We start from the raw sequence: 24,518 nt of genomic DNA on the forward strand, positions 1-24,518 counted from the left end.
CCCAAACCACTCTATTATATGAAGGATTCTCCCTGTATTTGTATTCAACCATACATTCTTGCAAGTACTAGTCCAGAATAAAACCCAGAAGCTACCCAAACACAATTCCCAAGTACAATGTAAGTGAATACCTTTCTGTGGCATGGTCGTTAACAAGTTTTATAGAAATAAGAAAATAACATAAGATTTGCTCTTCAATAAAAATGAATGCTAAAATTCCTTAGTGAACATTTTTGAGACATTGTTTTTGCATTTAATTTACAGCTTCCTAGTGTTATCTCTTCAGGTGGGATTTTACAAATTAACCATGGGTAGAACACACCCCACTTCATAATTCCCTTATCTTACTTAAATAGGAGGCAGATAGGGACTTCTATACATGCTCACACCTTGCGAACAGAAAACAGTGATATACTGAAAATTTCCTTATCACCTCCAGTTCCCACACAGGTGTTCCTGATGATAAACTACTGAATGATATAAACAGTGATTTCAGGTAAAAAGTAACAATTAGTCAAAAGGAAAAAGAAAAACAAACCACAAATTAAACCACCTTTCCCAAGTAGGATTTGGAACTGAAAATACTCAAATACAGAGTATAAGTTTTTCAGTATGATTTTTTTCAGTATGATTTTTTTCAGTGGGGCATATAATCCCTTGGATTTCCCTTTAGTAATGCCTGCTGTCACTTCTCACCACTCTTCTCTTCCCTTTTGAGATGATCTTGATGGGCAATTCACAGATATGAAAAGGAAATTTATGATATCCCCTTTGATGTCAGCCAATGCTGATTTGTCTCCAGTGGGTGCTATCACAGACGGGGTGTACAGCTATTCCTGAACAACAGTGGTAGGAGAGTTAGCCTGGAAGAGGAATTACTGAGTAATCTCTTTCCATTTTAGTTCTCCTGGGATTGTTCTTTCAGATGTAATAGAGAGCATTTGAATGTATTTAAACCAGCTAAACTGTGTTGCTATAGTGCAATGAGTGTATCGAATTCCACAGGTCCGCAGAAAATTGTAAAAGTTTGGGTTCTACTTTGCCTTTGATTATTTTCAATTTTATTCAAAAGAATGTCTTTATTTTATAGACCTTACTAATTCCTTCCAAGCAGATTACTAGAGGCCCCCACCCAGAAAAATAAAAAAATTCATGCCTATATGCTGTAGAAGTGCATGGCCAAGTCTTTATTCCTGTGAGGACCACAGCTTTCTGGACAGTGTCACCTGGGACAAAACTGAAAACCCAAACATGTGGTGATATTTTCAAAAATCCACCCTCTCACAATTTTCCACCATCTGCACTAATTATCTAATAATGATATCAACTAAGATTGGTAATTCATCAACCTCTTCATAGAAGGTAGAGGAATAGAATATCAGCTTAACAGAAGCAGGAATTCAAATATACATTAAATTTCACAGTAAATATTCCAAGGCTGTGTCTCAGGCTTTTTCCAGAATAACACTGACTGTTCTCTCTGTCAGAACAGGACTCTGGCTTTGTATTTATTATTCATGTGGTACCCACAGGATTCAGTGACTAAACTCAGCCAGGCAGGTATCACCATGCCTGGACAAGAGTTCCAGACTCCTCAGTCTAAAGGACAGCACTGCCCTTCTTTTATCAATTTTCTTTAAAGTTTCTGCCAACTTACAAGGAATAAAAGTACTTTCAAAAAGTGGTAATTTTATTTTAGGGGAAAAAGTAATATTTTTTTTTCTTAGTGGCTTTTAGATTATTTCTGTAGCACAAGCAGTATTCTGTTGAATAGGGAAATCCATTTTAGGTTTTATATCAGACCTATCAAATTTCTCTGTTATTTCTGCAGTGGTTTTATGCCCCAGTTATATTGTCCACATATTGGTGTCTACTGAACTTCTGGAACTTGGAGGTAGATACCTAGCTAATAAGTATGGGTTGTTTTGGGTTTTGTCTTTTGGTTTTTTTTGTTTTTTTTTTTTTCATTCCTTTTACCAAAGCCAACCAACAGTTTAAAAAAATAATCTTCAATGTTTTCTATAGGTCAGGCGTTGTCTGGGTAGGTTTCTTCTGGCACCTACAGGAGGCACCAAGTTAATGACAGAGATTTCTAGGCCCAGAATACTTGAATCACCAATGGAAGGGTTCAGTTATTATCTCTTATTTCTCAATAAGAGATGCAGGGTGCCACTACATAGGCACAGCATGCCATTGCACAGCTGAACAGCATCCTTAGCATATCTACTTAGTAAATATTGCTTTCTCAAATCCTCAGGACAGATGGGAGTAGGAATTTAGATCAAAAGTGCCACTGGCAGAACATCTATTCCAAGGGCAGTTGTACAGAGTATCAAATATATTTGATTATTCCTAAGCATTCTTGATAAGCATCAGATATGCTTAACACTTCTCAAGAAATCTTTTCATAGAACAGGGCCTCATAGGCATAATTTATCATGCGTTAGAGCAGAATAAAGCTCTTGAAGCCTCTTTGCATTCTTGATTGTTTTTATTTGGAGTGGCCACAAGCAATCACATAAGTACTTTTTTTTCTTGTTGCAGTTCTTGTAACATGAGTGTTGGCTGTGGATTGTGCCTCACACTCCAGCACCACCAGTATCGTCTCATGTCACTGACTCCTCCTTACTTTGCTCAGTCAGGGTCCAGTTGGATGCCACCATCTGTCAGAGTCCACAAGGAGGCATGGGGTCTGAGAGTGGATTCTCATGAGAAAGACAGTAATGTGAACAGGAAATATCCCATCAGGAATCCTTTCTTGGGACAGGCTCCTGTGGAAAAGAACAAACCCTTATTGTCACTATTGCCGCTTTAGCTTTATATTCTTGTGCTCATCCTTTGATTCATTCTCTCTCCCCCCACTCTATTCCCATCCGATGGGTGGGAAACAGGATATTTTGTGAAATTCTTTCCTTCCTGTGTGGGTCTACATGACATCTTTAATTAGCAACTGTCTGCAATGGAAGTGAACAATTAGAAAGCACAACTATCCTGCTGATGAGATCATAATACAGTTGCTTTTTGAACAGGTATTTAAGGCATCACTTTCTGTCATTTACAAAGATCATTGATGTTATTATTTAAAAATATCACACACCAAAAAGAGCCTTAAAACACTTCCTTACAGAACGAGTGATCAGGAAGAGCTTTACAAACATTTTCTGTCTTTGTGTCCCCTGAAGAGTTTTTTATTTTTGTTATGCAAAAGTGTGATGGGAAGGAGACCTCTGCCTTCTTCCATGGACAGAACTCCTGCAAGCTGGCACCTGCCATTTTACCTGGAATAAGGAGGAATACTTGTTTATTTAACAACCTTAGTGCTGGGGCTGATCAGAGTGATGTGTCCTTCTACAAAAAAACCCAGTGGTTGAAAATATTTTTCTCAGGGTGGGATTTGACACTATGGAAGCACAGAGAGCAGCATTGACTTGGAAGAAGACCAAAGTATAGACAAATCTGGCACACTCAGAGGACCTGGAACTGGTCCTTCCTAGCCTTGTCCTGCAGACTGGTAGGTGTCAATGCTATTAAGCCTCATCTGGCAAGACTGCCCTTAAATGTCAACAGTCAAAGTGAAAGCCCTCAACTGGATGTCCTATGGGGCTGGCCTATCCCTCTCTCCCAGATCCACCATGATGAAGTTTTCTTTTCCCACTGCTGCAACTGTACAGCCCCAGGGGGCATTAAGATGATCTTGCTTTCTGATTTTCCTTCCTTTCTTTCCTTTGCTTCTTTTTATTAGTTTGAATCTCTGATGTTCTACCTGGCACCTGAGAAAACTAATTTACACCACTACAGAGCAGCATACACTCTTTTTGGGAAAACAAAGAGTAACCACACAAGAAGCTAGATCAGGGAAATAACAGGATCTCTGAGCCAGCATGACATTCCAAAATTTGGGGCGGTGAACTAAGAAAACTGCAGAGCAAAGCACAGGGTTGTGCTTTTGCTAGAATATCTGTCATTTCCTCAAGGTGTCTGAAGGTTGGTGTGGAAACCCGTGTAGGATCTCACCAGGCTGTATGTCAAATCTGAGAAGACACAGACAGGAATAAGAAGTTTTTTTTCAGGCTGAACTTGTGTGCCATATCTCCCAATTGCTATCTCACGTTGTCACAGCAACAGGTTTGTCTACAGCTGCTTCACAATACAAAGCAACTGCAAGCACTGCCTCCTCATTTCCATACAGATCTAATCATGAAACAAGAATGTGCTTGGTCATAATAGTGCTGGGACTGTGTGTCCTCAGCGAGGTTTGCACACCCCGATAAATTGGCTTGCAGTTGAAAATAGAAACCACTACTGTAATAACAGAACATATAACTGAGTAAAGATTGCCAGGGTGTGAATATTGCTAATGGCATTGAGGGTCTTTATCGCATCTTGTAAAGTGTTATCAATCAAACTACAGGTGTTAAGCAGGTAAAAGCTGTAGTTTGAGGCAATAGATAAGAGCTTTTACCTTGGATCTGAAGCACTGTTTCCTACTAGACCTTTCCTGAGAGCAAGTGTCAGGATATCAAAGGGGAAAGGAAAGATATATTTTTAGGCCTTGAGGCAAAAGAGGGAGTGGATTTTGTAGATAGTTTTAGGAGAAGCTTTATCAACCTCTCGGAATGACTTCAAATAGCAATCTCTTCCCGAATCACAACCAGATGTTTATTATATTTACCAAAGAATTTGCCTTTTTTTTTTCTTAAATAGTAATATGCTAATAATATTAAAGCTATGACTTGTGAACTTGTGAAGTGTATGTGGAAAGAGAGGCAAGAACATTTGATCTGTGTAGCTTACCATAGGCACCCAAAATAAATGGGTGGCTGCATTAAACTGGGGCTTGTTTGATGTACTGGGATCTAATGCACATCACTTGGTTTGCTCCCAGCAAGTGTTATGCTTATTTAATACACAGGAGGTAAAGAAATCAATTTCAAGGCTATAACTGAAAGCCACTACAAAATTCCACTATTACTGCCATGCTGTAAAGTACATATGTTATTGATTCCTCTGGCCTCCTTTACATGGGAGGTGACTTGGTGGCTTGGGGCCTCAGCCTTTTATCTGAATTCAGACCCTGCCCGAGGAATCTGTTGGCCTTACTCTGAGTCTCCATTTGGGTACAGAAATAGCTGCATTTATAGCAAGGGAAAAGAAGATACCTATGCCTGGTTCTGTTTTGAACCACAAGTTTGTATTTTTGGAAGCTGAAAATCTGTAATTCAGAACAAATTTTTTTTTTTTTTCTGAAACAAACAATTTATTTAATTTTTTTTACAACTTTATACTTTCTTCCTTCTCCAAAAAAGAAAATGAATGACCAAAATTAAAGATATAGGTATGAGTTATATGTCCTAAACAACTTAAAATCAGGAGGAAAAGTAAAAGCCCTTTTCACTGTGCAGTTGATCAGATACTTCAACTAATTTTTGAGGCAGGCAAACCCTTTTATAGTAATTTTACAGTCTGGGAAGAGAGGCAGGGATGTACCCAGGGACCTTACTTGAGGCGGGCAATGGAAAGCAGAGGCCAGAAAATTGGACCCACATTTCCAGTTTTGAGTTCCAGCTACCCAGCCTGAACCCTAAACCATGGGAGCTGCAAGCCAAAACCAATCATGAAAAGTGAAAAGGAAAAAAAACCCCAAAAACCTCTGCTAGGAAAAAGATCTGCAAAATTCTGTGCATACGAGCTGATATCTGAGCTATCTACCTTCTAACACAAACCACTGCAGATGGAACAGCCAATCTCCTCACACACAGGTACATTTTTAAATTAGCAGATTTTGTCTGGATTTCAGCCAGAACTTCAGTGTACTATAGGTTTAGCTGAAACCTTTTTAATAATTATCTCATATTGTAGTGATCATCTCCTATGGCCACTCAATTTTTACAGAGTGTTACAGTATTTTTTTATCTAATGGTCTATGTCTGTTAAAAAAGGCAGTGCTCCTGGAAAGGTGAGAATTTTTTTGTGTCTAAACTGACAGTAGGTCAAAACTCAAACCTTGACTCTGAGCCCTTTGTATGCTGGAGACAGTAGCTCTGGGCTTGTGAACCCAAGCTGTGTCTGTGCCATGGTGTTGTCCAAGTGTGGAGGGAATATCTTGCCAGGCCCAACTAGAGCACTAAGAAATACATGCCAGTTGATTTATCCCATTTATTACCTGAATCTAACAGTAGTTGATCAGCCTCTGAAATGAAGAACTCAATCTTAGTTACCAAGATTGACTGATTGGAGTAATTGAAGCAATCTTATTTAATGTTTGCCTCAAATGATCTGGCAGTCTGATTCAGATAAGATTTCAAATAGTCTCTGTGTTTTTGATGTCAAATTAGCTTCAGGATTAACTCAAGATTGGTTCAGACACAGTAAAAAATTCTCTCAAGTGTATCTTGCACCGTAGCTGTGCTCAAGTCCTCTTCCTGATTCCACTGGATTAATTAAAATCTCACCTCAACTCAGTTGTGCTAATGACAATCTGAACTGTAGGACAGTTCTGGGAAGCTGAGGGGAGACACAAAACAGCACTTCCAGAAGCTCCTGTGGATGAAGAATTGTTGCAGGACGGAGAATCCTTGCTGCCTCCTTCTAATGCTTTCTTGTGATTTCTTGTCTCTCTGGTACACTAAGAAAAGTATCTGTGAGTGATAAGATCACGAGACAACATCAACATGTCCTTCCAGCACAATTAACATTAAATTAGTTTATTCAAGACAGCAGTCAAAACCCATTTCTACCAGTGAAAGCTCCAAGCGAGCCTGAGCCTTTAAGGAGCTTTCCTTCTGCCTTCTGCTCCCTTCACAGGACTGCTTCAGACAGAAATGCTTCTAACATTTTGAAGGCATACTACACAAGAGGTATGATTTCTTTTAACATAAAAAGACCTATTGTAAGTATTTGCTTTTAGCTCTGTTCCTTTGTGCATTCCTTTCCCAGGTACAGGACAGGTGCTTCAGGGCAACTCTAAAGACAATTTCCAACAATCTGTGAGCCTAACTATGGTTTGCTAAACAACATAGCTAAGCAGACAGACAGATACCTGTTAGAGTCAAGTTACTTCTGTAACTAACCTCATGTAATAAACTCTCCCAGGCAGCCTATTTACAATTTGAGGGGAAAATATACCTTTGAAAATTGTTTTCTAAAGGCATTCTGGCTCACATTTCTCTGTCCATGATTAGGCTTTGTGGTATTAATTCCCATATTTTTTTTAAGATAGGGAGGTATCTAGGCTCAGGTTTCTAGAAGTACCTAGGTCTGAATAGCTGCAGATGTGTGCACTGATACCTCAGGCTTGCTGAAATCCCTGCCTATGACTTGCAGCTCTCTATATTTATCATTTACTCTTTGCTACTGTTAAAAGAGGCAATAAACACTTTGAAAAAGCTGCTCCTAAGTAGCAAGATTACTTCAGAAGGTGAGTTTGAGGTTCTTAATTCCCTTAGAAATGCTCTGCATTTTTCACCTCAGGTCTACAGAAGTGTTTGTGTATCACCTAAAACCACAAAGCCTGATTCTGATTAGGCTGTGGGTACCACTGCTAGGTTATTGTTTTAAGATAGCATCATGGAAAAACTTCAGTTATAACTTAATTAATTCAAACACTATCGTTACTTTTGAATGGAAGCATTTTATCCAAGCAAAGGATCACCCCCGAATGACTGTATTTGTACTGCAGAACCACCACGGCTTTAGGGTTCAGCTAAGGTCTGCATTCAAAGTTATTGCATTAACACTTATGTTACACTGCTGCCTACAGGTCCATATTTAAAATTAGGATGTTATGCTAACTTATGTTTAAACAAGGCTCCTGTTCCAAAGCTTAGGAAACAAGCAAGATAAGAAAGGTATGGGAGAAGCTGAACCCATTTTAACTTTCCATGGTTATGTTTGTGCATGTAATTCAATGCATTTCTTCCACTGGCCTGGAGCCACCCCAGAGGGGCTGGTTTTGTAGCAGAAAAAAATCCTACATTTGGGAACGCAGTTCAAGAGGAAGACAGGGATTATGGTAGTGCCTGTATTAGAGGGGCTGTGGTGGAAAGCACAGGGATGCTTAGAATGGCAGCCCTCCACACGACAGACAGGTAGGTATCTGATGATCTCTCCTGTGGTGTTTGTTGCAAACTGTCATTTTGCCTTGTGGAAACTGCATGTTTTTTAAAGCAAATGTATATGTATTTTGAGGTTGGACACAGAATATAAGGACTGTCTTTTCCTAATTTGTAATTTAAAGATCCCTTACGAGTAGCCTATAAAAAGAATGATACGTGCCACATGTTTCACCAAAATGGAAACGTCTTTCTTGCAGAGGCTGGAGCGGGGAAGGGTAGTTTTCCTTTCCAGTTCATGTGTATAGTTCTTTGAATAACCAGCTTAAATTGCTACACCTATATTTTGAATTTCAAAATATTTTCTAAATACAGGAAGAAGAAATTTCAATTTAGTGCCTGTAGGGGAGCCAGACACCTCTGCAAGCACTTCCTCTTCTCCCCACAGAACTGATAGATTTTAGCAACTCAGGATGCTGGTGGTTTCAACTAAAGCTAACAGCAGCTGAAATAATTTTCTGTTCTGTAAACTACACTATTTTTGCAAAAGAAGACTCCTTTATTTGAACAATTAGCAAACTGACATTTCCTCAGATCATATAAATTAATAGAAACGTTAGCATTTAGCACTCAAAATCCTCTGCACCCTGGAGGCTGGATAAGGTATTAGTCAGCTCTAATTAAAGTTGTCTGATGCCAGGCAGTCCCTGGTGACTGCCACAATACTGTTTCCTATGTAATTGTTGGTCAATTTGTTGCAATATATCACCAGGATTACTGAATTATTAGTTATAATAACAACTTCAGAGTCAATAGCAGTGTCACAGCAAGGGTAAGTAAACACTAGAAAATGATGAGGGATGGAAATACCTTTCTAACAGCTACATCATATTAGTAGTGCAGGGACCACCCACTGTAACAGCTAGGCACAATGATAAATTCCTACTTGGAGAAGGTGGAGTTGGATGTTTTTGCCTTAATGTTCTGCATTCATCTCAGTGACATCCCCTATAAGCTCCTCTTTGATTCCTGCCCACCAGCTGTGGAGCATGCACGTGAGGTAGCTTAAACTGACTAAAACCCATACAATCTGCCAGACAAAATTTTACAGCTACCAATGTCAAACCATTTGCACAGACCATCCCCAGGGATGCTTCTCCCAAAGATCTACAGGTCATTGTCCTATGGCTCTTGGGTAATCCCGAGTCCCATTTTCACAAATGGTCTGGGGGATCAGGAGCCCAAATCCTGTCAGACAGGTGCCAGTTCTCCATTCTCCAAAGGCCACCTCTCCAAGCACTATTTACTTTTGATTCCTGATACGGTTGGTGGGTTATGACCACTTGGAAAATCTGCCCCTTGTGTATTTCTGAGAATGGCAACACAAGGTCCTCTATGGAAGAGGTGTGATCGAAGTGTCTGCTGCTTTTCAAAGAAGAGCATAGTATTTGCTGTTACTATTTTGACTAAGATGAGAGATACTTTTCAGAACTATTCACAGTTTCAAAAGATGTATTAATTTTAGGAGAAAAGAAAAAAAAAAAAAGTATTATTCTGTGAGTGAAGTCCAGGACTTGCAGGAACTCCAAAGAAAAAGTACTTCTGATAAGAAATTTCAAGTTTCACTTTAAGTTCAAGGTGTGTTGGGAAATGGACTGAGAATTCAGTGTGTGGAAACATGACCCGTAAAGTTCAGCGTATACTGCAAGAACCAAAACCTAATTAGAGGAGTTGGTCAGGCTTTTAACTTATCTACCTAATCTCCAACCACAGCCTCAAAGGTTGAAAATGTGACTCCATCTTCTAAACCGAGAAACAGGTCATTAAAATTCAGGCTGTACAACTAACATTGCACTCATTTAACAAAACAAGAGTTCAAAACATAAGAAGTTAAACTCCACATCAGAGGCATTTCTGGAAACCGCAGACTTAACGAACTATCTTCCCTCCATTGGTTTCAAATGAAACAGGCACAGAGGCTTTCTTTGGCACAGCCTAACCCTGTTCAACCAGGTGTGGGTCTCAATTAAGTTACCCTTGTGCAGGAATTTGAAGACAAACATTTGTAAACTTTTTTTTTGGTTTGTTTGTTTTCTATTAAAAAATGTACCCACAGCGGTTGCCCTGCTGAAACCAGCCCGGACTGATGGAACAGCAACCCAGAGCCAACCAGCCGAGTCACAGCCCCGGCTGCGTGTGAGCTTATGGTCTGCTCTCACAGCCTGACCCAGTGGAAAAAAAGAAGTCTGTGGAAGCTCAAGCTACAGTGAGATGACAGGTGACTTCTGGGGAAAAAGAAAACCCTATAGCTGTAGCCTATACAGTTTCTGGAAACCTGGGACAAGTAATTTGTGGGAGAGACGGTGTCAAGCAGAGCTGGCTGAGTGATAGTGGAATAAGTCCATTCCAAAACTGTGAAGGTTTTCCAATTTTTTTGTATGGTCTTGAAATGAAAAACAAAACAAAACAAAAAAACTTTTAAAATGGAAGGGTGTGGAATTGTGTTGAAACATCTATTTCTGAGTTAGAGAGATCGAGTTTTCAGGTCAGACATAACCAGAGACCTCAACCTGGGAACCAGAAAACACCCCATTCATCAACACCAGCACCTCTGCAAAATGGTTTGGAGTCCAAGAAGCAGCATATTTTAGTCAAATATATTTCATCAAACATGTTCTGATGAATTCCAATCTTGAAATGTCATTGTGTCACCAGTTTGTGGAAAGATCAGTATTTAAAAAAAACTCATAAAAATAAAGAACTGGAAAAGAAGCTGAGGTACAGTCACTCAAAAGATATTTGTCAGCAAAATTAAATATATGTTCAGACATATTCTGTTTCATCACATACTGTTCCTTTTAGGGGTGAGGCACTTAAGTAATTTCTCTATTTTGGAACAAGACTGCAAGACAAAAAGTTTATCTTCAGTTTGGCAAAAAAAGTTACATTAAGTCTATCAAGATGAAAGTGGAGCAAACCAATATTTTACAGCTTAAAATAGCGACTCTGTTCTTCAGCTATGTGTAAACTTTTCATCTCACAGGATGCAATCAAATATATATATATATATATATATATATATATATATATATATAGTACCTATCTATATACACATTCACACATAAATATAATATTTTCATGTACACACACACACGGATGCAAACCACATCTGGAGTTCCATTAAAATATTTCTCCTACCTCCTCAATAACCACAGTTACAGTAATCCCTAGAAGGAACAGAGTAGGGCTAAGGTCAGCCGTCTCTGATCACCAGTGTTTGTACAAAGTGATTTTATGTTTCATTTGCATTAGAGATTGATATCAAGTTAGAATTTTGGCTCAAAAGAGTTTTTATGGAAGAAAAAAATGTTTGGAAGGTTGAAAGATTTTCCCAAAGGAAGGTTCAGGGAATAAAAGAGAACCTATTTATCTTTTACAAGACTTTTGCTGGAAAACAGGGAGAAAATTCCCAACCTTGCTTCTCACAACACTGCATTATCACAAGAGAGTCTGTACTGTATTTTTTATGCTGAAATTGAAATAATTCAGAAAAAGAAAAGAGGGAAAACATAATGTGTAAAACTCAGTCTGTTCTTCAGTGAAAATACTACAATTTTTTCATTTTAAGAGTGTTACCACCTTTTTACCAAGATGATTTCAAGCATGATGTACATTTTCCATCAAGCTTGAAAGAGTATTTAAGAAACACCTTCATTTCCATGAGAGTTCAGAGTTTGGGTTTTAATTTATTTTTTCCCCCAAACGTTTTTATTGAAACAAATTTCAGCCTATTCTAGCTTGCATTTTGGATTCTCTCAAAATTCAAATACAAAACTTCAAAGCAAGCCATCTCCGCAAACATTACTTTTGTAGGATTTTGATCAAAGCCATGAAAATTCCTGGTTCCACCCTGCAATAATGAACCAGCCCATGTTTCATTTGAAATCCAGCTCTGAGGAGGTGACTTACCTATCTGGTTTGCAAGAATCCTGCTGTCTTCACCTGACCCGAGAGCATCTCTGCATAGCAAAGCCCTCCTCCAACTGGAATGCATCCATGCAATACAGTCCCCATTCCCTCGATGTGGGGGGCACCAAAGTTTGGCTGTCAAGCTCCTGTTTACCAACCTTCTCCAAGTTCAGAAAGCTCCCTCTTTCTGCATCCTGAAGATCAAGGTGTTGTTTTTTTGGTTTTTTTTTGTTGTTTTTTTTTTTTTAGCAATTCACTAGATAGCTGTGTTTGCCTAAAGAGACCCTCCCACTGCTCTTTTATCCTCTGAAGGCAGGCCAATTTTCAACTACAGCCTGATGGTTGCCTGGGTTAACCTCTGCCTTGTTTCATGAGGCTTAGAAACCCCAATACACCTTTCAAATGGCGTGTCTGATCACACTGCTCTGGCAGATAAGCAGAAAATTAGAATGAGCTTCTCCAGGTAAGCGCCAGCATGAAGGTACCATCATCTTCCAGGGGGGAATGCCTGGCAGGCAGGCATGCAGGCAGGCAGGTTTGGAGATCAGTTCTGATGGGGACATAGAAAAGGCAGCTGTGTAACAGCACAGTAACAACACTATTTCAATGCTGCTGCCAGGTAAGGCTGTGGTGCTTCCTTCTACGGGAAATTTGGGACAAATATCTTGAGAGCACTTTTAACCCTAAAATATTGTACGTAAGACATTTAGGTGTTGAAGATTAAGTTATCCCTACCTTGTTCTTTATAGCTTATATTCAAGTATTTTAGATTTGAATCTTCATGTTCCAATCTAAGGCCTTTATCCTTTAAGTTTCCCTACTATTTGTAGGATTTTTGCATCATGCTGGCAGACTCTTCCTTCTCTCTCACCATGACTGCATGCCACAGTCCTGTGCAATATCACAGGCAAAAAACATGGGTTACTACAACTTGGTTTCTAGTTTCTATTAATTATGTTTCTTCAGGTTCAAATGCAATCTTCACTGCACAGAAAAGATTGGGTCTTGCAGTTGGTCCAGACTGCTTTCACCAACTAAATTGTCCTTTGAGTGAGGGGTGACATCCAGCAGAGCCATCTGAATTTTCCAAAACTGACTCTGAGGGTATCTAATTACTCCTCTGGATACCTGGCTTTCCTGAGGCACAAGTCGTCTTTCCTAAATCAGGATGTGCTCAAAATAAATACAATATAAAGAAAAAAAAGGAAAATCACGAGCCCAAAAAGTACAAAACAGAAAAAACCCAACAACTTTCACCTTGGCATTTTAAATTATTTTCTTTTTAACTACAAAACCACAGAAGTTCAGAATTCACCACCAAATCCCCACTCTTTAGCTCTCCATTCTCTTGTGTGCCCTTCACAGCTTTCCCCAAAACCCTAGACAGACATTTTAGCATCTCCTGCTGAGGTCAGTGGGATTTAGGCAGATCCATGCCCCTGCAGCATGCAGGAACTCAGCTCCTCTGCACTGACAACTCAGCTGCTCAGATTCGTTCCACGGTGTGGCCTGCAAAAGAAATTGTTTCAAGGTGTACAAAGCATTTGCTGTTTGCTGCTGTTGGCAGGGTAACACTGCCATGGAGCTGCTGCCAGGGGAAGGAAGAAATTAAATCCCCTCAGGAAAGAGAAGAACACACAGGTAGAGAAGGGAGAGTGGGGTGGGAGGCATGGGGTCAGCCCTGGGACCCAGCCCTCATTTAGAAATGAGTTTGCTGTTGGCATTGGGTTTGGCCAAGCTTGCTGATCCTCCTGTGTGCACCTGAGCATCCTTGTTTGCAGATGTCTGCCACAGGCTCAGGGTTGTCCTTTGCCCCTCTGAGCCTTTGGTGTGAGGCCTCCTTGTGCAAGTCTTTTAAAAGCAGTGACTCCTACTCTGGCAACTTGTTGTCTAATGGCACACCGAGGAGGGCACCCAAAAGCCTTCACTGTCTGGGAACACAAGTGACTGCATGGAAGCACAGCCCTTCTGCAAACACCTGGGTGGCTCGGGAAGTCTTCCCTGGGTCTGCCCCATATTCCCAACCCAAAACACACCAAAGTGCTTTCTCACCCACACTGATTCGCTGATACCCATTTGTGGTACAAGAAACTAGACTCCAGACCATGAGGCAACACTTTCAAAATGTATAAACCCCCTTCTTATCCCCATGCAGCCCAATCTGTTTTGAGTGTGATGAAACAGCTTTGAAAGGGAAGGAAGCCACACAGGGGCAGTAAGCTGAGAGATGGAGAGCAAAAGCCATGGGAAAGGTCTGGGGCCTGATAGTCCTTCCCTTGATCTCAAGTCTTAAATTTTCTGCTGCATCTATGGTTTCCCCAGAGTATTTTTCTCCAGCTAATGCAGCAGGTATACCCATGCTCATTACCCATGCTCATGCTATAGTAGCAGGAATCAAATGAGAATCCAAATTTAAGAGCTTTAAATGTTAATGAAAAAAAAAAAAGGCTAGATACATAATCTTATTTTTCTTCATTCATTTTGGGGTCATGTGTATATGAAACTTCCTCTTCTGTAACTTCTTTCACAGTCTCCCACAGAGCTCTCCTGCAGATAACCCCAGCAGTAACAAAACAATGCTGTTCTTGCTGAATGACAGCACCAATTCTTGTCACTCTGCTGAGTGGGTGCCTAAAACAGGCACTTTGCCTCTCGATTCATTATTTTCTCATCACTCTCTAAAAAACCATTGCACCTTCCAAAGAATGAGACTGAGCACTAAAAAGGGATATTCCCTAGCAGAAGATTTTACAATTCACTTCATAGATTAAGAAATATAGTTTTACTTATCTATCTTATTGAATAGACTTTTTCAAACTATTTCAGTGGATTCTTTGCCCCAGAGTAAGTATTAGTTCCAAACCACAGTTTTATGCAACAAAGCTCACTAAAAGACAGAAAAAATTACATTAAATTTACAGCTAGTTTACACACTAGACATATTTTCCAACAAAAGTCTCTTTGATCTGATAATGCAATGCTTCATTTTGAAGCAAGTTCTACTACTACTACTCAAAAAGTGTTGCCCAATGTCACACAGAGACAGTATTTTTCAAATATTAATTCACAGCTTTCATTTTAAGGACATGTTTATAGAGGTTGAAAGGAAGTTCAGATAAAGTTGTTGCATTGTGGCAATATATGAAATGAATTGTTTTAATAGGAAAGAAGTTTAAGATAATCTCTTGGCCTTATTTCCTTTACTGGTTAAACCCCTTTGGTCACGTCTGTGAGAGCAATGCTGGCCACTTTTGTTTATTTTTCTTTAACTGAAATTTTTTAACCCTGAAAGTAAAGTTAAGAAGAGAAAATTAATCCAAGGGGCTTCATGCTGTACCAGTGTGAGCCCTTTTCCAGTTGCAGACGCCTCACTAAGCAAGTGCAGTGATAATTTTTGCCTTCCTCCCTGAATTTTGTTTTGGTTGTACCCACCATCTGCAAAGGGAAGATTGGCATTGCCATCTGCCAACTCCAGAGACACATAAAAGGAGGATCTAGTGGTAGCCAACCAGAAAAATTGTAAAACTGATGGAAACAAGACAGGCCTGACAAGAAGAGAGGAACTCCTCAGAGGAGCTGTCAGGTGGAAAACTGGAAGTGAGGAGATTGTACAGCACCAGCACAAGTGCAACACTACCTTCTTAAACCATAAGGTAAAGCTTAGGATTTTGGAGGTGAAGTCAGAGCAGAGGTCTGAAATCCAGAGGCTGCTTTCAACCAAGATTTCTGTGGTCTGTGTCTTACGTGGATAAGAAGAGAGTTCCTATTTCTGGAGGACTGCCAAAATTGTCCCTTTCCATTGGTTTATTTTTGTTTTTTTTCCAGCGGAGACAGCTAGACAATTTCATATATAGTTACTTTTGATTCCTTTCAAATACCAGAAGTTAAAAATGTGAGGTGGACTAGCCAGACAACACCAAGTTTCTACTGATCCCTTACCAAAAAGACCAGAAAACAGGGACTGTTTCCAGTAACATCATCTATGTTTTCTGGATTTTACCTTCCTCAGGTCCAGGACAGAGGCCTGGACCAAAGGTCCCTGTTTCCCACACCAGTGCTCCTCACGGCTGGGGAGACTGAGAGTGCAGCGCTGCATCTGGGGTCTGAGGTTGCTAAACCAGCAGGCTTGGAGCTCACCCAGGTGTCTATTTTGTGCAGACATGTCACCAACGTGCCCTATATCCACCTCTACAGAAAGGCTCTGGCAACGTGCTCATCTGTCCCTCCCGCTCGTCAGATCTGATGTGTCACCCCCAGGCTTGTGAGAGATCCATGCAGAGGCTAAGGACCTTACCTTATGGTAATAAGGTACTTGGACCATGTAGGGCTGAAACCTTCCCTCAGAGGCTGTTCCTTATCTCAGACACTGCAGAACATTATTAGCTGAGCTACAGGTAGCCAAACCTGACTGGCAGGCTTTCTGCCAGTTTGCTTGTACCTGGCAGCCTCTGCCAGACCACTCACAGCGACACCCTTCAACCACAAAATATACAAGTCATAATGTACACTGCACTTGAGCATTAGCAGAGGTGTTACAACGTGGATTTACTTATGTCCATCACACTCTCAAGGAGCCCTTGCAGACGTCACTTAAAGATTAACAGTAATACTAAGGAACAAACACTAAAACCTGCAGCTTCATTTGCCAATATTAAAGGGAGAACTTGCCGATAGCACAACAGCTCACTGACTGTGAGCAGACAGGCTCAGTTCTGCATTGCCTGTATCTGACTTTTATTGAGGTAGCTAACTTTGATCTTTGATAAATGAAAATGTTGGCAGGTAGCTTCTTTTTATGCTGTTTCTGGAAATCCTGCACATTTGAAAATTTGGTGAGAAGGCCTGACTAACACTTTCATGAATGCAGACATTCACAGTTACCACTGAGGTATGACCTGAGTTATTTTTCTCAAGACCACAATCACATCCAGTTCTGCAACTGAATTGATTTTAACATAAGTGAAAATATTTTTGTGTTTAGATACGACAGAGAATCATATGTATACCTTTGTCCAACAAAAGAACAGTTTATGTCTCCAAAGTTGAGAGTGAATGTTCTGTGGTGTCTGTCTTCAAAGCACCTCAGTGTGAAAGCAGCTACTTCAGTTGTTTTAGCCTACACAGATAGGCAGCTTCCAGGGACGTACAGTATCGCTGCTGCACTGGTTCATTCATTAGAACCTTTCCAGCTCACTTTTGAAAGTCCTGTAGAAACAAAGAGAATGTCCCAGGGGACACTTTTGCAAGGGTACAATTTATACAACTTCCTTGTTTTAATTATCTAAGTGGTAGGTGGGTGGAGCACACCTTCATAATTTGCTTTTCTCTTTTATTACTGAAATAAAATATCTGAAATATCTGAGGGTGCTGAGAGAGAGGTCGCTCTTATTGCATTCCTTTGCAGGCAGCATGGCTTTTTCAGGGACACCTGTCCACATGAAACTCTGTAAACGCTTTCTAACAGGTCCCCAGGTAGTAGAAAGAACACAGCTGCTAAAGAGCGCTAATGGCAGGACAGCTGCTTGGCTGACAGAATTGGAACCAGCATGGTGCATGTGCTGGGACTGTAAACAGGAATGAATTTTCCTAAAAGCTTTATAAGTAAAAATGTTTATTTTTGGAATATTAGCAAAATAAAAGGAGTTACAATGTTCCTTTAATTTTAAGTCAAAACATAATGACATGCAGCTTTTAAGAAGGTTTGTTTTATAGCAAAATCTCAAATTGAAACAAGGTGGCTTCGAAACAACTTCAGAAATACCATAGATTTCTTCCTATATGTATATATAAAACATGCTTGGGCATTTATTTTTTGTCCTTAATGTGTAGTGAAATTGATCATGAAATTCTGCTTGCCACAAACCACACATCAGGTATTGGGAAACGCCCCTCTGTCTCCCAGGCCTGTCACTGATAGCAAATGCTCGGTGTGTGGTGCAAGAGGGTACAACAAGGTATCTGGAATGGGTTATTCACATGCTAAAAAGATGAAATAGAGATCTTGCCTGCGTCCCTGCCTTCCCCCAGCCATAGCCTTCCTCTCAGAGCCATCCAGTGCCAAGAAAGTGCCCTCTTGTGACAGCCTCAGTGCAGGCTCAGAGATGGGATTTTGAATTCAGATGAACACCAGCATCAGACTAGTTGCAAACAACTTAAATTCTTTTTGGAGTGTTAGTAAACAACACATTCTCTTTGGGAAGTTCACCTGAGGACAGCAGAACACAAACTGCTTGCTACTCCCCCCACAGCACTTGCAGTGCAGCACACCAGCCTGGATGATGAGCAGCACTTGCCTTGCCCTCTTGAAATGCCATCCCTACCTTATTAGGAACGACAGAGGCATCTATCTAGACTTTGTCGTGTTTCTCAAAGTCTCTCAAAGGCACTTTCTGCTGTACATGCTTCACCAGCGTCTCATCAAGGGATGAAAACAGTGGGTCTACCACTTGTACATAGCTCTTCACAGCTTCCTTCTCCTCTTGAGTCTGAAGCTACGCTTGGTGGAAAGTTATTAATTGCCTTTTTCACAGCTGGCACCAGCAGCCTTGCATGTTGACTCAAAGTGTGATGTGATAACTAGGCAGGGTGAGGAATCTTTGTTAAATTTCGTTCTTTGGCACTATTTTGCCTTTGATCTTCACTGCTCTCCTTTCCAGAAGAGTTACAGCATTCCAGCAGAAGCCAAGGTTGGGCCTTTCATCAACTTGGGGGAAAAGCTTTGTCCTGTGCCCCATGGCACTCTGCTCTCAGTCTTAAACATCCATTTTGGATGACAGCTATGTGCTTGCTGGAGTGCCTGTGAGGTGCTCACAGTCAGAAAAGCACGTACGGTGCATCCTCCAAAACACAGATCACATCAACAAATTAAAAGAGAAGTAGGAATGAAGCTCAGTAATGAAATAAACAAGTAAAGCAGGCTTTTAATAATGTCATTTCTCCATTAACTGAATTGAAACTTTGTATTTTACTCTGCAGGATAGCAAGGCCATGGCACAATAAATTTAAAATCCTGTAAAACTAATGTCCACTTCCTTCTTGGACTCCAAAGCTGTCCATATTCCAGAGTCATGCTTCAGCATTCTCCTGATTTTAACTGGTCAATTACAAACCACTTAACAGATGGTGTAGAACAGCTATATAAACTCAGGAATAAATCCTAGAGCATTTACATGCTTAGAGATGAATCACTTTCCAAATGTTCATTCTTGGGCTTTTGTCACTTATCATTTCTTTGAGATCTAGCATTTCTACTTGCCACAGCCTTTTCCTCTCCAGACCTGGGATGGCATGCAATGCAGGGAGACAGTGGGCACACCTGAATCTCATGAATCTTGTCCCTGCCATATTGTTAACAACACTGGGCTTTTAGCAATACATCAATGCAAGCTGAAGAAAAAGCATCTGCCCCAGGAGATGTAATTGGTAGGAGTTTTGCAATATAGACCAAATAAATGAGAGAACACTGGTTAGTAATTCATTTTTTCCACCCCAGGAAGGATATGATTGCCTGTGATGTGTCCTGAACTATGTCCCAGAGCTGTTTTGGTACTAGAAATTAGGCAGGGGTAGGACACCTGCAAGACCGGTATGTAACTATGCACATGACAATGAACTTAACGTCAAAGTGAATGTATGTGAAGAAATAAACCTGTGTGGTGTGTGATACATAAAGAGTTACTCTTGAAAGATGCTTTCCCCAAGGCACTATCCTCACAGACCCTTGGTCTTCCAAACTGGGGAGACTGAGTATGAGCTGCCTGTTAGTAGGTTTTGCTGCCACAGCCTTTTAATGGTGGTAATCAACAGAGCTTGTACACATCATCTTTAGTTTCTTCTGGAGAAATATGTGAAAATTCCAGGAGGAGATTTCACGTGATTGCTGGGAGTCTGATGCTGGTGCAGGAGTAGGTATCTGGCTGTTCCATCTCTTATCTGATGGCTAGCATGTTGCTGCTCTTACCCCAGAGAAAGTTCAAAAGACTAATTCCCTTCAGGGGTATGAGACCTCCCTTTCACACACAATGGGCTGAGCCACATCGCTTTTTTTCCCTCTTATGTCAGTCTGCCTTCCGTCTCTTCCACACTGTGCTCCTGGCTGCAGCTGGCCCTATCTGAAATTCAAGAGCTGGGATGCAAAGCAGCAACTCACAGTTTATTGATAAACAGCCACAGCAACAGAAGTACAGAAGTGGAAAAAGGCAAAGAAAGCTTCTTTCTTCTCCTTAGAGCCTAAGGACTATCCAGGATACACAATTTACAGGGCAGGTCTTTTTGTGGATTGGGTCAAAGAGGTATCCTGGTCCCAGGATGCAACAAAGAGAACACAGTGCTGGGTCACACACTGCCCACAGACTGTAACCAGTCCTTCTTCTTCTTCTTCTGCAGCTTCAGCTTCTGCAGCAAGTTTTAAAGATGCTTCTTACAGAGAGTGTCCCAGTGGGAATGCACTGGACTAGGTAAGACCCAGCAGCACTTTAGGATGATCACTGTTTCCCAATGAAGTTAATTTAAATACATTTTCCTGAAGTGTGGCTCCATTTTAACTGAGACACCATACATCCCAGCTAACTGCACATCTTCCTGGCTCACCACTGTAGGGGTTTTTATGACATCTCCTAACTACTTCTACTCCACAGGTATCACCAATGGCTGGATGGATTTCCATTCCTTTGGTGAACGGCACTTAAGTAATTAATTTTTCCTTATTGGGGCTTTTATCTTTGTGGTTTTAGTTTTCCAGGAGGGTCTCTTCAAGCTTCTGTCAAACTCCTGTTACAGACAGCCAGATAGAACCAGACATAGAATAAAGGATATTTAAGATAAAAGTCATATGTTCCATGTTCTAATTTAAGCATCTAATGTTCACTGGACTATATGGATATGCTATACACATGAAAGTGAGAAGATAATTTGCTGGTAGGAAAATCACCACCAGAAGTTCCAACGGGGCTGAGCCTCTCTGAGTTTTTTCTGAACTGGAAAAGGTATAAAAATGTATTTGAATATGAACTGAAAAAGAATTAATCAGAATCTTTTCTTGCTTCTAACAAGAGTGGGTTCTGAAGCAGATGGTAGATTTTTAGATTTCAATTAATCAAGACCGCAAGAAGTGAGATCACATGGCAAAGATATGAAGCCGGCTCTACTCCAGTGAAAAAATTAGATTTCAGAGATGACAGTTTTTGAAGAGAGACTATAAATAGAAGAGAAAAAAAAAAAGGCTGTCTGTGACTGAACCTGGTTTGCAGGTATCCCGTGGCAGAACACCGGAGGACACATAAACAGACCTTGAAAGTTTGCTCAGATTTACCCACATACGAGAGCCCAGTGGAACTATCTGAGAAAATTGATTGATGACAAAAGAGTGGGAGCAAAAGGCAGCAAGGCTGTTTAAGTCAGAACCCAGCAAGACTTGTAGCTTGAAACACTGTGCCAGCTAGTGCTTACCATGACCCTGCCCAACAACTCTGGGCATATGCAGCACTTCCTATGACAGGATTTCCTCAAGCTGCACTTGGGTTAATTTCAGGACACAAGAATTATATCCGAACATGCAAGTGTTTAGATTGCCTGGGTCTACAATAGGCACCAAGTTCAACAGAGACAGCATTTTTTGACTATGGGAAAACCAGTGGAAGAATATAAGTTGAAAAGAAAAGGGGTGCTAAATTGACAATAACAAGAAAGAGTCTGTGTAAGAGCTGGGGGTATGCTTCAGTTGAGTTCTGCCTCTGACAGACAAAGGAGACATAAAAATATTGCTCAGAATAATGAAATATGTATTGGGAAATTCGTTGCTCATTGATTGCTCATTTGTTATTCATTTTGCTCATGGTCTGATGGAGCAGGTACAGTGTAAAAAGTTGAAGCCTGGATTCCAGGACCAAGTGGTCCCAGAACCACTTATATATCAGAAAGCATAACATTTAAATTGTTCAAGGAAGTTATTAGCTCAAGTTCTGACAGCAAAATCAGTCACAATCACAACTGACAACTGATGACTTTAGACATCAGGAGCTCTAGAATGGAAAGAAGGCTGCTGCAATTTTAAGCCATGGATTGAAAATATTTAATATTTTTATATATTAGTATTTTTCAATTTGTCTGCAAACTCTTTACTATTATTGCCAGACAGACGTTTTGAAAAAAGCACAACTATACTTATTTTTTCCAGCTACCAATCATATGATCTGCAAGGCAAATTTAAGTGAGGCTGATAGTGCAGGCACACAGATTTCAGCATTCAAGGAAAGTCTGGGGTAACAAACCAAATTTGGTGGGAGCTAATCCAACTATAAAAGCTTTGTCTAGATGAAATACAGACCATGAAATGATTGTTGGAACAACTGCTCAGGATGTGACCCCACGGAGAGAGGTCTGTAACAGCCTGTGGGTTGTGTTACAGCTATAGGGTGGCTGGGGTTTTAAGTGCTATTGTTCATTGAAAAGAAATCATGGAACTGAGAACTGTGCTTTAAAGGCTTAAGCAACTTAGGCAGAGATTCCAGGTCTGGGTTGGGACTCAGGCTGTTGTCAACATTAGGCACAACTAGCTGAAAATGCATATGGGAAAAAGTTCTTTTATAAATGCCTTCAGAGCCTATAGTCTGAAAGCCAAAGTCTAGTGCTGAGATGCTGCTACTGCTCAGGATCTCACCACTGACATGCAGCATGTCCTTGGGCAAGTGCTTCCACCTTCAGTAGGCTTCATGTTCAACATCTGGAAAACTGAGAAAATTCATTGAGTTCCACAGAGATGCCACATGAAGCTACTGACAGCTGTCAATGGCTCTGATTTTTCTGACTGCAAAGTCCACTTAATGCACAGGGTGTCTGACTGCAATAACTTTTGGATCAAGCTTTAAATAAAACCTGTATTACTACTGACTGAGTAGAGAAATTATTTTTTTTTAAGCAGCTCTCTAATGTGTCACTATTCTAAACTGATAAACTTGTAAAGAAGCCACTTAGGAATTTCTCCATACAACTTCCCCAGTCAGAGAACACCAATCTGAAAAAAAAGAAAGAAATCAGTTATTGGTTTGGTTTTTTGCTGGTGGTTTTTTGGGTTTTTTTCCATGAAAAGTCACTTTTGATAAATTTCATAATGTAGGAAATATTAACAAAAATGCTTCTAGAGCCACAAAAAACTTTTTTTTTTTTTTTCAAAAAAAAGTTCACATGGTAATTTCAGTTAAAAACTACTATTATTTCAAAATTCTTCATATCTACCTGGTAGTTATAGTAGAAAAGTAAGTCCACAGCCCAAGGGGAGAATTTCCAACAGATTGCAAATGGGATGGAAGCCATGGTTACAAAACCAAATTGGGGGAAAGGAAAGCAGTTCCTGGTGCAGTACTAGCCATGGTAATATCAAGCAAGCTGCTGCACAAGCACAGAACCACCCCTTTTTAACTCCTAATGTGCTGTGGTCAGAAAGAGCAGGAATATTTGTGTTGGGAAACTGAAGACATGTTGTACATCTATGGAATGGCACAGACAAGTAATTGCTTATTTTCATAAAGTTAAATAACCTACTAGTGTGGTAAGGAAAAAAAAAGGAAAAGAGAAAATTTAGAAAGTGTGAACCCATAACTGCTTTCTGAATTGATTCCTTTTTTTTAAAGAGTTTGAATGGGACAAAGGAAGGAAAGTTACATACTGCTGTGGGTAACAAAGCCAGCAGGAAATATGGTTAGCAGTCAAAAGAACGTACATGGTAACACCCAAGTTCACACGCAAGAACAAAATTTATCTCCTCTTCCCACCACTGTCAGAGAAATAGTGGGTCAAATAAAGAGTATCTGCATTACCAAAGTGCTCATATAGGAAAGGTTTAGCAAAAGTACAGGAGCACATCCAAATCTGAAGGAGCAGAGGCAGACATGCACCATGATTCAGGAGAAGAAAGTGAACTTGAGATGAAAAAGAGAGATCTGCCTCAAACCTGTCAGTCAAATACAGAGGGGTACAAGCCTTGGCATCAAAATCCATATTTCAGACACCTACATTGACCTACAGGCTCCACTCTGCAGCCATAAAGGCAGAGGCTGGGCTGTGTGCATGGTGTTTGAGGGCAGCACATCTGTATCTAAGTACAGGCAGTCTCCAAGTCCTGGTTTCACCAAGGGGATGGTCTCCAGAGTCACTTTTCTCAGGTTACTTCTGTGCTTCAAAACTGTGGTGCATCTTTAGTGAGAACTGACTTTAGATGAGCTGTATACCCTCAATATATGGAAAATACAGTGCAGAGGCAGGTTCCAAAGAGTCCTAAAGTTTAAAAATACTTAGGGGCAGGGTTCTGTTTTGGAGCCATGTATATTAAATAAAAATGAGACATAGCTTGCAAATGAGTGGCCTGCTTGAGTCTTCATTCAGGTCATAGATTTTATGAAAACCCCATTACTCTTAAAAAATATATCTAATCGTATTTCTATTGTGTCAGTTACTATAGTTTTGGAATTAGGCTTCAGTCCCTTTCTCTTTTAAAATTATCTC

General features: G+C 40.3%; 1 long non-coding RNA gene across 1 annotated transcript in view; it reads right to left on the minus strand.

Moving 5' to 3' along the window:
• Positions 1-2,496: 2,496 nt before the first annotated feature.
• LOC131575895 (uncharacterized) overlaps positions 2,497-24,518 on the minus strand; it is a 157,605-nt gene continuing 135,583 nt past the window's right edge. Inside the window, exon 4 of the long non-coding RNA XR_009276880.1 lies at positions 2,497-2,771. This is a non-coding gene — a long non-coding RNA (uncharacterized LOC131575895). The remainder of the gene's footprint in view (positions 2,772-24,518) is intronic.

The sequence above is a fragment of the Poecile atricapillus genome, chromosome 2 (assembly GCF_030490865.1).
Source record: "Poecile atricapillus isolate bPoeAtr1 chromosome 2, bPoeAtr1.hap1, whole genome shotgun sequence".
NCBI classification, from domain to species: domain Eukaryota; kingdom Metazoa; phylum Chordata; class Aves; order Passeriformes; family Paridae; genus Poecile; species Poecile atricapillus.